Source organism: Oncorhynchus masou, chromosome 9 (assembly GCF_036934945.1).
Source record: "Oncorhynchus masou masou isolate Uvic2021 chromosome 9, UVic_Omas_1.1, whole genome shotgun sequence".
Classification (NCBI taxonomy): Eukaryota; Metazoa; Chordata; class Actinopteri; order Salmoniformes; family Salmonidae; genus Oncorhynchus; species Oncorhynchus masou.
The window spans coordinates 4,719,660-4,732,307 of NC_088220.1; the positions used below are offsets into that span (position 1 = coordinate 4,719,660).

General features: G+C 40.9%; 1 long non-coding RNA gene across 1 annotated transcript; it reads right to left on the bottom strand.

Moving 5' to 3' along the window:
- Positions 1-2,270: 2,270 nt before the first annotated feature.
- LOC135545143 (uncharacterized) lies at positions 2,271-6,119 on the bottom strand. The gene is made up of 4 exons (XR_010456407.1): positions 6,042-6,119; positions 5,622-5,683; positions 4,824-4,897; positions 2,271-2,331 (listed from the first exon to the last, which is right to left on the bottom strand). It is a non-coding gene; the product is annotated as an uncharacterized LOC135545143 (long non-coding RNA).
- Between the last annotated feature and the right edge of the window lie 6,529 nt (positions 6,120-12,648).

The following is a 12,648-nucleotide window of genomic DNA, read 5'->3' on the forward strand; positions in this document are numbered from 1 at the left end:
CTACCTCCATCATACTGTCAGTATTCTGTCTACCTCCATCATACTGTCAGTATTCTGTCTACCTCCATCATAATGTCAGTACTCTGTCTACCTCCGTCATACTGTCAGTACTCTGTCTACCTCCATCATACTGTCAGTACTCTGTCTACCTCCATCATACTGTCAGTACTCTGTCTACCTCCATCATACTGTCAGTACTCTGTCTACCTCCATCATACTGTCAGTACTCTGTCTACCTCCATCATAATGTCAGTACTCTGTCTACCTCCATCATACTGTCAGTACTCTGTCTACCTCCATCATACTGTCAGTACTCTGTCTACCTCCCATCATACTGTCAGTACTCTGTCTACCTCCCATCATACTGTCAGTACTCTGTCTACCTCCATCATACTGTCAGTACTCTGTCTACCTCCCATCATACTGTCAGTACTCTGTCTACCTCCCCATCATACTGTCAGTACTCTGTCTACCTCCATCATACTGTCAGTACTCTGTCTACCTCCATCATACTGTCAGTACTCTGTCTACCTCCCATCATACTGTCAGTACTCTGTCTACCTCCATCATACTGTCAGTACTCTGTCTACCTCCATCATACTGTCAGTACTCTGTCTACCTCCATCATACTGTCAGTACTCTGTCTACCTCCATCATACTGTCAGTACTCTGTCTACCTCCCATCATACTGTCAGTACTCTGTCTACCTCCCATCATACTGTCAGTCCTCTGTCTACCTCCATCATACTGTCAGTACTCTGTCTACCTCCATCATACTGTCAGTACTCTGTCTACCTCCCATCATACTGTCAGTCCTCTGTCTACCTCCATCATACTGTCAGTACTCTGTCTACCTCCCATCATACTGTCAGTACTCTGTCTACCTCCCATCATACTGTCAGTACTCTGTCTACCTCCATCATACTGTCAGTACTCTGTCTACCTCCCCATCATACTGTCAGTACTCTGTCTACCTCCCATCATACTGTCAGTACTCTGTCTACCTCCATCATACTGTCAGTACTCTGTCTACCTCCCATCATACTGTCAGTACTCTGTCTACCTCCCATCATACTGTCAGTACTCTGTCTACCTCCATCATACTGTCAGTACTCTGTCTACCTCCCATCATACTGTCAGTACTCTGTCTACCTCCATCATACTGTCAGTACTCTGTCTACCTCCCATCATACTGTCAGTACTCTGTCTACCTCCATCATACTGTCAGTACTCTGTCTACCTCCCATCATACTGTCAGTACTCTGTCTACCTCCATCATACTGTCAGTACTCTGTCTACCTCCATCATACTGTCAGTACTCTGTCTACCTCCCATCATACTGTCAGTACTCTGTCTACCTCCCATCATACTGTCAGTACCCTGTCTACCTCCCATCATACTGTCAGTACTCTGTCTACCTTCATCATACTGTCAGTACTCTGTCTACCTCCCATCATACTGTCAGTACTCTGTCTACCTTCCATCATAATGTCAGTACTCTGTCTACCTCCATCATACTGTCAGTACTCTGTCTACCTTCCATCATACTGTCAGTACTCTGTCTACCTCCCATCATACTGTCAGTACTCTGTCTACCTCCATCATACTGTCAGTACTCTGTCTACCTCCCATCATACTGTCAGTACTCTGTCTACCTCCATCATAATGTCAGTACCCTGTCTACCTCCCATCATACTGTCAGTACTCTGTCTACCTCCCATCATACTGTCAGTACTCTGTCTACCTCCATCATACTGTCAGTACTCTGTCTACCTCCATCATAATGTCAGGACTCTGTCTACCTTCGTCATACTGTCAGTACTCTGTCTACCTCCCATCATACTGTCAGTACTCTGTCTACCTCCCATCATACTGTCAGTACTCTGTCTACCTCCATCATACTGTCAGTACTCTGTCTACCTCCATCATAATGTCAGTACTCTGTCTACCTCCATCATACTGTCAGTACTCTGTCTACCTCCATCATACTGTAGTACTCTGTCTACCTCCCTTCATACTGTCAGTACTCTGTCTACCTCCATCATACTGTCAGTACTCTGTCTACCTCCATCATACTGTAGTACTCTGTCTACCTCACTTCATACTGTCAGTACTCTGTCTACCTCCCATCATAATGTCAGTACTCTGTCTACCTCCATCATACTGTCAGTATTCTGTCTACCTCCATCATAATGTCAGTACTCTGTCTTCCTCCGTCATACTGCAGTACTCTGTCTACCTCCATCATACCGTCACATTGTAGTCTACATACCATCATATTTGAGAGCCTCAGCATCTGTCTCTTTCACAGCCTTGGATTGGACCCATCTCCTGTAAAACACATGACACATTGTCTTACTGATACGATATTAGTTATTTTACTAAGAGACTACTATTACTAACTACTATTACCTTGACAATACTATTACTAACTACTATTACCTTGACAATACTATTACTAAGACATTACCATTACTTACTACTGTTACTAAGCTAATACTATTACTAACTACTATTACTAAGACATTACAATTACTTACTACTGTTACTAAGATAATACTATTACTAACTACTATTACTAAGACATTACCATTACTTAGTGCTGTTACTAAGATAATACTATTACTAACTACTATTACTAAGACATTACCATTACTTACTACTGTTACTAAGATAATACTATTACTAACTACTATTACCAAGATATTACCATTACTTACTACTGTTACTAAGATAATACCATTACTAACTACTATTACCAAGATATTCTTATTACTACCTACTATTACCAATATATTCCTATTACCACCTACGTTTACCAATATATTACTGTTACTAACTACTATTACCAAAATATTACTGTTACTAACTACTATTACTAAGACAAAACTATTACTAACTACTAATTCTACCTAGTATTACTAAGATATTACTATTACTAACTACTGTTACTAAGACAATACTATTACTAACTACTATTACTAAGACATTACTAATACTAACTACTAATTCTACCTATTATTACTAAGATATTCTTATTACTACCGACTATTACCAAGATATTACTATTACTAACTACTATCACTAAGACAATACTATTACTAACTACTAATTCTACCTAGTATTATTAAGATATTACTATTACTAACTACTGTTACTAAGACAATACTATTACTAACTACTATTACTAAGACATTACTTTTACTAACTACTAATTCTACCTATTATTACTAAGACATTCTTATTACTACCTACTATTACCAAGATATTACTATTACTAACTACTATTACTAAGACAATAGTATTACTAACTACTAATTCTACCTAGTATTACTAAGATATTACTATTACTAACTACTATTACTAAGACAAAACTATTACTAACTACTAATTCTACCTAGTATTACTAAGATATTACTATTACTAACTACTGTTACTAAGATATTACTATTACTAAATACTATTACTAAGACAATAGTATTACTAACTACTAATTCTACCTAGTATTACTAAGATATTACTATTACTAACTACTGTTACTAAGACAATACTACTACTAACTACTATTACTAAGACAAAACTATTACTAACTACTAATTCTACCTAGTATTACTAAGATATTACTATTACTAACTACTGTTACTAAGACAATACTATTACTAACTACTATTACTAAGACATTACTAATACTAACTACTAATTCTACCTATTATTACTAAGATATTTATATTACTACCTACTATTACCAAGATATTACTATTACTAACTACTATTACTACGACATTACTATTGCTAACTACTATTACTAAGACATTACTATTACTAACAACTATTACTAAGACAATACTATTACTAACTACTATTACTAAGACATTATGTCACGCCTTGGTCTTAGTATTTTGTGTTTTAGTTAATTAGTTGGTCAGGCCAGGGTGTGACATGGGTTTATGTTATTGTGTTGTCGTATTGGGGTTTTTGTAGGCATTGGGATTGTGGTTGATTAGGGGTGTGTTTAGTTTAGGTTTGGCTGCCTGAGGCGGTTCTCAATCAGAGTCAGGTGATTCCTGTTGTCTCTGATAGGGAACCGTATTTAGGTAGCCTGGGTTTCACTGTGTATTTCGTGGGTGATTGTTCCTGTCTCTGTGTAGTTTCACCAGATAGGCTGTAATTAGGTTTCACGTTCCGTTTTGTTGTTTTGTATTTATTAGTTATTTCATGTTCCGTTTTTTCTACATTAAAGACATGAGTAACCAACACACTGCATTTCGGTCCGACTCTCATTCAACAAACGAAGAACGCCGTTACACATTACTAATACTAACTACTATTACTAAGACATTACTAATACTAACTACTATTACTAAGACATTACTAATACTAACTACTATTACTAAGACATTACTAATACTAACTACTATTACTAAGACAATACTATTACTAACTACTATTACTAAGACAATACTATTACTAACTACTATTACTAAGACATTACTATTACTAACTACTATTACTAAGACAATACTATTACTAACTACTATTACTAAGACATTACTATTACTAACTACTATTACTAAGACAATACTATTACTAACTACTAATTCTACCTATTATTACTATTACTAGATATTACTATCACTAACTACTATTACTAAGACATTACTATTACTAACCACTATTACTAAGACATTACTATTACTAACTACTATTACTAAGACAATACTATTACTAACTACTATTTCTAACTACTATTACCAAGACATTAATATTACTAAGACATTACTATATGGTGAATGTAGAATACAGATTTAAACAGATCACGTCACCTATCTAGAGGATCTGAGTCAAACGTCTCTGCAAAATGTGCTTCTTCTGGAACCTGAACAAGTCTGTAGGTAGCCTGAAAGAGAGAGAGGGGAGAGAGAGGGGGGGATAGAGAGAGAGAGAGAGAGAGAGAGAGAGAGAGAGAGAGAGAGAGAGAGAGAGAGAGAGAGAGAGAGAGAGAGAGAGAGAGAAGAGAGAGAAGGGAGAGAGAGAGAAAGACAGAGAGAGAGAGAGAAGAGAGAGAGAGAAGTGAGAAAGAGAGAAGGGAGAGAGAGAGAGAGAGAGAGAGAGAGAGAGAGAAGCGAGAGAAGGGAGAGAGACAGAAGAGAGATAGAGAGAGAGAAGAGAGAGAAGTGAGAAAGAGAGAAGGGAGAGAGACAGAGAGAGAGATACGAGAGACATAAAGAGAGACAGAGACAGAGAGAGATGAGAGAGAGAGACAGAGAGAGAGAGGGGTAAACAACAGTTTATAGGTTAACAGGGTAGTTAAAGAGTAAAGAGGTCAGTGTCAGCTCAGTTAATAAAACAACGACAGGAGAACAGCACTCAATAATTCTTATAATATGGCACATGTAGTAGACACTATAGTAATCCAGTCCATATATCTAATTTGAATGAGAGTAATCCAGGTCATATATCTAGTATGAATGACAGTAATCCAGGTCATATTTCTAGTTTGAATGACAGTAATCCAGTCCATATTTCTAGTATGAATGACAGTAATCCAGGCCATATTTCTAGTATAAATGACAGTAATCCAGGCCATATATCTAGTTTGAATGATATTAGCAGAGCCTGACCTGAACTGGATCCGCCGGGATTAAACACACACAGGCAAGCAGCAGGCGGCCGAACATCATGTCTGTTTCACACGCACGCACACAGGTACACAGACACACACACACACACACACACACACACACACACACACACACACACACACACACACACACACACACACACACACACACACACACACACACACACACACACACACACACACACACACACACACACACACAATACATAACCATGTTTCCCTCTCGTCAAGGGTTACGTCGCTTGCTACTAGATAACAGATACTGTATTAACACAACAGATCCTATAACCTACAAACCCCGCCACTCCAAAAAGATACAGTACGTAATCACCACGTGTGTAAAAAGAAAACATAGAGGTGTTTACCTGTTAATACACTTATAATAATTGTGAGTGTTTACCTGGTCAGACGAGGTTCTCAGAGACTGGTGGCTCGGTGGGAAACAGACTTCCTCAAAGTGTTCTAGTAATTACAGCTGGACTCTGACCCTCCTCAGTCAGTCAGCCATCTCTTAGCAACCAATGAGCTTTGTCACCATTAAGGCATTAAGAGCAGCAATGCACTGTGGGATTGACATCAGGTGCTGCTGTTTCATCTGTATTGGTCATCATTATTTAGTGACGTAAAACCAGTTTAATCTGTATTGGTCATCATTATTTAGTAAAGTAAAACCAGTTTAATCTGTATTGGTCATCATTATTTAGTAAAGTAAAACCAGTTTAATCTGTATTGGTCATCATTATTTAGTAAAGTAAAACCAGTTTAATCTGTATTGGTCATCAGTATTTAGTGACGTAAAAGGTTACGTACCACAGTTATGTGGGGCAGCAGGGTAGCCTAGTGGTTAAGAGCGTTGGACTAGTAACCAGGAGGTTGCAAGTTCAAACCCCCGAGCTGACAAGGTACAAATCTGTCATTCTGCCCCTGAACAGGCAGTTAACCCACTGTTCCTAGGCCACCATTGAAAATAAGAATTTGTTTTTAACTGACTTAAAACCTCTTGATGCTATGGGGGTGCTATTTCATTTTTGGATAAAAAGACGTACCCGTTTTAAGCGCAATATTTTGTCACAAAAAGATGCTCGACTATGCATATAATTGGTAGCTTTGGAAAGACAACACTCTGACGTTTCCAGAACTGCAAAGATATTCTCTGTGCGTGCCCTAGAACGTGAGCTACAGGCAAAACCAAGATGAAACGGCATCCAGGAAATGAGCAGGATTTTTGAGGCTCCGTTTTCCATTGTCTCCTTATATGGCTGTGAATGCGAGAGGAATGAGCCTGCCCGTTCTGTCGTTTCCCCAAGGTGTCTGCATCATTGTGACGTATTTGTAGGCATATCATTGGAAGATTGACCATAAGAGACCACATTTACCAGGTGTCCGCCCGGTGTCCTGCGCCGAAATTGGTGCGCAAACCTCAGCTGCAAGTATTTTTCCATGGAATTCAGAGAAGAAAGCAGGCTTCCACGAACGATATATCAATGAAGAGATATGTGAAAAAACACCTTGAGGATTGATTCCAAACAACATTTGCCATGTTTCGGTCGATATTATGGAGTTAATTCGGAAAAAGTTTGACGTTGTTGGTGACTGAATTTTTGGTTCGTTTCGGTAGCCGAATGTGATGTACAAAACGGAGCGATTTCTCCTACACAAAGATTCTTTCAGGAAAAACTGAACATTTGCTATGTAACTGAGAGTCTCCTCATTGAAAACATCCGAAGCTCTTCAAAGGTAAATTATTTTATTTATTTGGTTATCTGGTTTTTGTGAAAATGTTGCGTGCTAAATGCTACTCAAAATGCTAAGCTAGCTTTGCATACTCTTACACAAATTAGTGAATTGCTATGGTTCAAAAGCATATTTTGAAAATCTGAGATGACAGTGTGGTTAAGAAAAGGCTAAGCTTGAGAGCAGACGCATTATTTTCATTTTATTTGCGATTTTCAGAAATCGTTAACGTTGCGTTATGCTAATGAGCCTGAGGCTTTATTCACGATCCCGGATCCGGGATGGGGAGTTTCAAGAGACTAGTTAAACAAGGGTAAAAAAAAAAAAAAAAAAAAAAAAATTGTGAGCTATATGGACCACTCCATTATATTTGTGTCAATCCGCGGAGGGGGGGATACATCCGACGTGAGGATTTACTCCCGTGTACACCTGTGTCACGGTTCGGTCCGCCCCTATGTATAGACCCCATGGCAGCAGCACACGTTCTCCACATCATTGAGGCGCCTCTAGCACCGTAGAGGATTGGAGTTATTCATATAGCTCATAACCTTCATTATGCTTCACAATATTGGATCACTCCAATTTATTGGTATACCCGTACCAGATTAGTCGATGGGGAGATTAACAAGTTTATCTTTCATTTGGTGTATTGGACTTGTTAATGTGTGAAATTTGCATATTTCCCAAAAATATTTTTGAATTTCGCATGCTGCCTTTTCAGCGGAATGTTGTCGAGCGGAACCCCTAGCCATAAGAAGCTTAGCTTAGTGATGAGCTTTGAGGACACTATGGTTTTTAACGCTGAGCTGTAGTCAATTAATAGCATTCTCAGGTGTGAAAGGGCAGTGTGGAGTGCAATAGAGAATGCATCATCTGTGGATCTGTTGGGGCGAGTCTAGGGTTGCTGGGATAATGGTGTTGATGTGAGCCATGACCAGCCTTTCAAAGCATTTCATGATTATGGGTCGGTTGTCATTTAGGCAAGTTTACCTTAGTCCCTGTGCCCAAGAATACTATGGTGGTCTACTTGAAGGATGTTGGTATTACAAACTCAGTCAGGGAGAGGTTGAAAATGTCAGTGAAGATACTTGCCAGTTGGTCAGCTCATGCTCGGAGTACACGTCCTGGTAGTCCATCTGCCCCTGCGGCTGGGTGAATGTTGACCCGTTATAAGGTCTTACTCACATTGGCTGTGGTAAGCAGGATCACACAGTCGTCCGGAACAGCTGATGCTCTCATGCATGTTTCAGTGTTACTTGCCTCGAAGCGAACATAGAAGTTATTTAGCTCGTCTGGTAGGCTCGTGTCACTGGGCAGCTCTCGTTTGTGCTTCCCTTTGTAGTCTGTTATAGTTTGCAAGCCCTGCCACATCCAACGAGAGTATGAGCCGGTGTCATACGATTTGCTCTTAGTGTGCAAAGCCGTCGACACACTTATTGATGAAGCCAGTGCTTGATGTGATGTACTGCTCAATGCCATTTGAAGAATCCCAGAACATATTCCAGTCTGTGCTAGCAAAACCATTCTTGTTAGTAGAGACCTTGAAGAGTATTAATATTAAAATAAAAAGTACCAATTTAAAAGACTAAAAAGAAAAAAGATAGATAAAAAATAATCTGTGCTCAAACAAGTGGTTGATATGTGTCACACCCTGACCATAGTTTGCTTTGTATGTTTCTATGTTTTGTTTGGTCAGGGTGTGATCTGAGTGGGCATTCTATGTTACATGTCTAGTTTGTCTATTTCTATGTTTGGCCTGATATGGTTCTCAATCAGAGGCAGGTGTTAGTCATTGTCTCTGATTGGGAACCATATTTAGGTAACCTGGTGTTGGGTTTTGTGGGTGATTGTTCTTGTCTCTGTGTTTGCACCAGATAGGGCTGTTTCGTTTTTTTTTACATTTCTTGTTTTGTTAGTTTATTCATGTATAGTGTCTATATTAAAGAACCATGAATAACCACCATGCTGCGTTTTGGTCCGCCTCTCCTTCACCACATGAAAACCATTACAGAATCACCCACCACAACAGGACCAAGTGGCGTGGTGACAGGCAGCGGCAGCATGAGCTACGAAGTCTGGAGTATACGACTAGGTGTTACGTTCCCCAGTTTATGTGTTGTAGTTTGTATGTTTGCATGTGTTTATTTCAGGAAATGGCTTCCTGAAATCCATCAAGCAGCTGATTGGTCGACTCCAGGGCTAATTGGAGAGCTGACCCCGCCCCCTCGTCAAGACGCAGCTGTCTCCAATTACCTATACCAGAAGCTATATAAAAGCCAGTGTTCTGTGCAGGAGGAGAGAATTTTGCTGGAGGTAGATTTGCTAGAGAGATTTTTGCTGGGAGGTCATTGCAGAGATTTTACCAGAGAGATTTTGCCAGAGATTTTGCTGGGCTGAGAGTTGGTATGTTTTGTGAGTTTGTTGCTCAGATAGAGCTTATTTGATGTCCTTTGTTTCTTAGTTTGTTTGTGAAATTGTTTAATATTCTGTTTCATTTGTTCCCAGGGGGAAGGGGAAGGCACCTAGGGAGTGCTTAGGCAAGAGGCCCGCGGGCATACATATACCCGTAGCATATTCGCTGTCTAGGCACACTAGGTAAGTCCTGGGCGGACCACCCCCGTGTATTTTGGTTAGGGCACCAGGTGATGCTAAATTAGGTAAGTAGTGGGTAGGCAGGTAAGATAGGAGAGGGGGGGCTTTGAGATGTACTTTCTTTGCTTTGGTTCCGTCCAGCCCCTTTTCCCCATATTACCGTGTGAAGGAATAAAGTCCTGGTAAACGGTACCACATTCTGTCTGTTGTCATCCTTACTCGCACCTACAGTCCATACCTTTTTCACTTCACGGAGAGTTTAGTTGTAGCAGGGTGTTGCGTTCCCTCTTCATATAGGCGTGCGTAACATAATGGGGGCTCATCCGGGATTTTTCCATTAAACCCACCGGACCCTGCTGCTCTGAGCTCTCTGTGGTTAGTGATTGAGGTGTGATGGTAGGTTGTGAGTTTGGATGACTTTTTTAGTTAGTGTGTTCAGGAGACTGCATTGTATAAGATGGCTGCCTCATCTCCAAGTTTTTTGAAGCGCCCTCTATTGATTGTTTGGTGAGGTTTCGTAAAGTAGACCTTATAGCTATAGCTGACCATTATGGATTTGTTGTCCCTGAGAAAGCCCTAAAGGCTGAGCTTTTGGTGCTAGTCAGGGAGGGTTTAGTGAGAGAACGGATTCTCTCATTGCAAGGAGAGGAGACGGGTAGACCATCTGATGCCAAGTCGGAGGACAGGGCGGAGGAAGGGGTTCCTCGTACGCCTTTTACATTGCCCCGATTTGATCCTTTATCTTCTGCTTCGGCTCGTTCAGATGGGACTGCTAGGCTGAAGGTGAGGCTGGCTCGGTTAGAAATGGAGCAAAAAGATAAAGAGAGACAGATGAATTTTGAACTTGAAATTAGGAAAATAGAAGCTGACAAGGAGGTGAGGATCCGACAACTGGAGCTAGACGCTGCCTCCAGTGCGACTCCACAAGCTGCTCATCATCAAGCCCACTTCGATGTGAGTAAAAACATAGCTCCATTCCGAGAGTCGGAAGTTGATTCTTATTTCTCTGCGTTTGAGCGTGTGGCCGCTGCACTGCATTGGCCACTTGAGGTTTGGCCGCTCCTGTTACAAAGTAAATTGTCTGGGAAAGCCCAGGAAGTAGTAGCTGCTCTCTCCCTGGAAGACAGTTTACACTACGATACAGTTAAAACTACCGTGTTGCGGGCTTATGAGTTGGTGCCTGAAGCTTATAGGCAGCGCTTCAGGAACCACAAAAAAAACATCTCACCGTACATTTGTTGAATTTGCTAGGGACAAAGAGTCTTTGTTTAGTCGTTGGTGTTCAGCCAACAAAGCTAACACCTTTGCTGATATTCGGGAGTTGGTGCTGTTGGAGGACTTTAAAAGCAACCTCCCAGATAGAATTGAGTTCATTTAAATGAACAGAAAGTGGCGACATTGGCCCAAGCAGCAGTGTTGGCAGATGAGTACGCTTTGACACACAAGACTGTCTTTGATGCACCACGTTTTGAAGGCCGGACGATTACGTCATCAGTTCCTCGTTCAGGTCGCTTTTCCTCTAACAACCCTAAGCCTTTTCATGAAATCCGTGAACGTTTTTACTGTCACTAAAAGGGTCACGTGATTGCGGACTGCCCGGTTTTGAAAAATAAACCGCAACAGTCCCAGTCACCGTCCCCAAAAATGAAAAGTTTGGGTTTAGTCAAGTCTTTGGCTCGTCCCTTGGATCGAGTTATTGATTCAGCATTTGAGAAACCAGATCCTGTCTATGCTCTGTTTATCTCTGCCGGTTGTGTTTCCTTAACAGGAGAACAAGCTGATCAAAAGTCTTTCCAAATCCTACGAGACACCGGGGCGGCGCAGTCAGTAATCATTACTGATGCTTTACCCTGGTCTCCTGAAACGTATTGTGGCTCGCGGATGACGGATCACCACCCCCCCCCCCCCTTAATGATTTAGATGCACGATTGTAAAGTGGCTGTTCCACTGGATGTCAGAAGGTGAATTCACCATTGATTTGTAAAACTGTCGCTCTCCTTCTCACCACCCCTTAATGATTTAGATGCACGATTTGTAAGTCGCTCTGGATAAGAGCGTCTGCTAAATGACTTAAATGTAAATGTAAATGTCATATTACAGGGGATAGAGAGACAAACCGTACCTGTACCATTACACTGGGTCCACTTAGTGTCAGACTTGGTATCAGGGCGTTTCCGTGTTGGTGTAGTGTCTACACTGCCAGTATCAGGAGTCAAATTGCTACTAGGGAATGATATTGCTGGTGGTAATGTCACTCCTGTGTTAGAGGTAGTAGACAACCCAGAAATCAGAACTTCAGATGAGAAATTGGTTCAAGCATTTCCACATGTTTTTCCTGCTTGTGTGTTAACGAGGGAACAATCTCGCAAGCTAGGAGATGTGGTGGATTTGGCTAGTTCCATTTTTGAGAACGTTGAGGTAGAAGACAATGCCCCGATTATGCCTTCTGCAATGCCGACAGTTTTTACCCCCGTAAAAACTAAGGCAGGTGAAAACAAAATCGCGCCCCAATTACATGACATTCTTTTGTCTGTCACCCCCGAGAAGGTGATTGAATGTCAAAAAGAAGACACCAGTCTTCGCAAGTGTTTTGCTTCGGTAATTTCCATTGAGGAAGCTAAAACTAGAGAGACCGCCTACTTTATGGAAGCAAGAGTTTTGATGCGGAAATGGGAATCTCA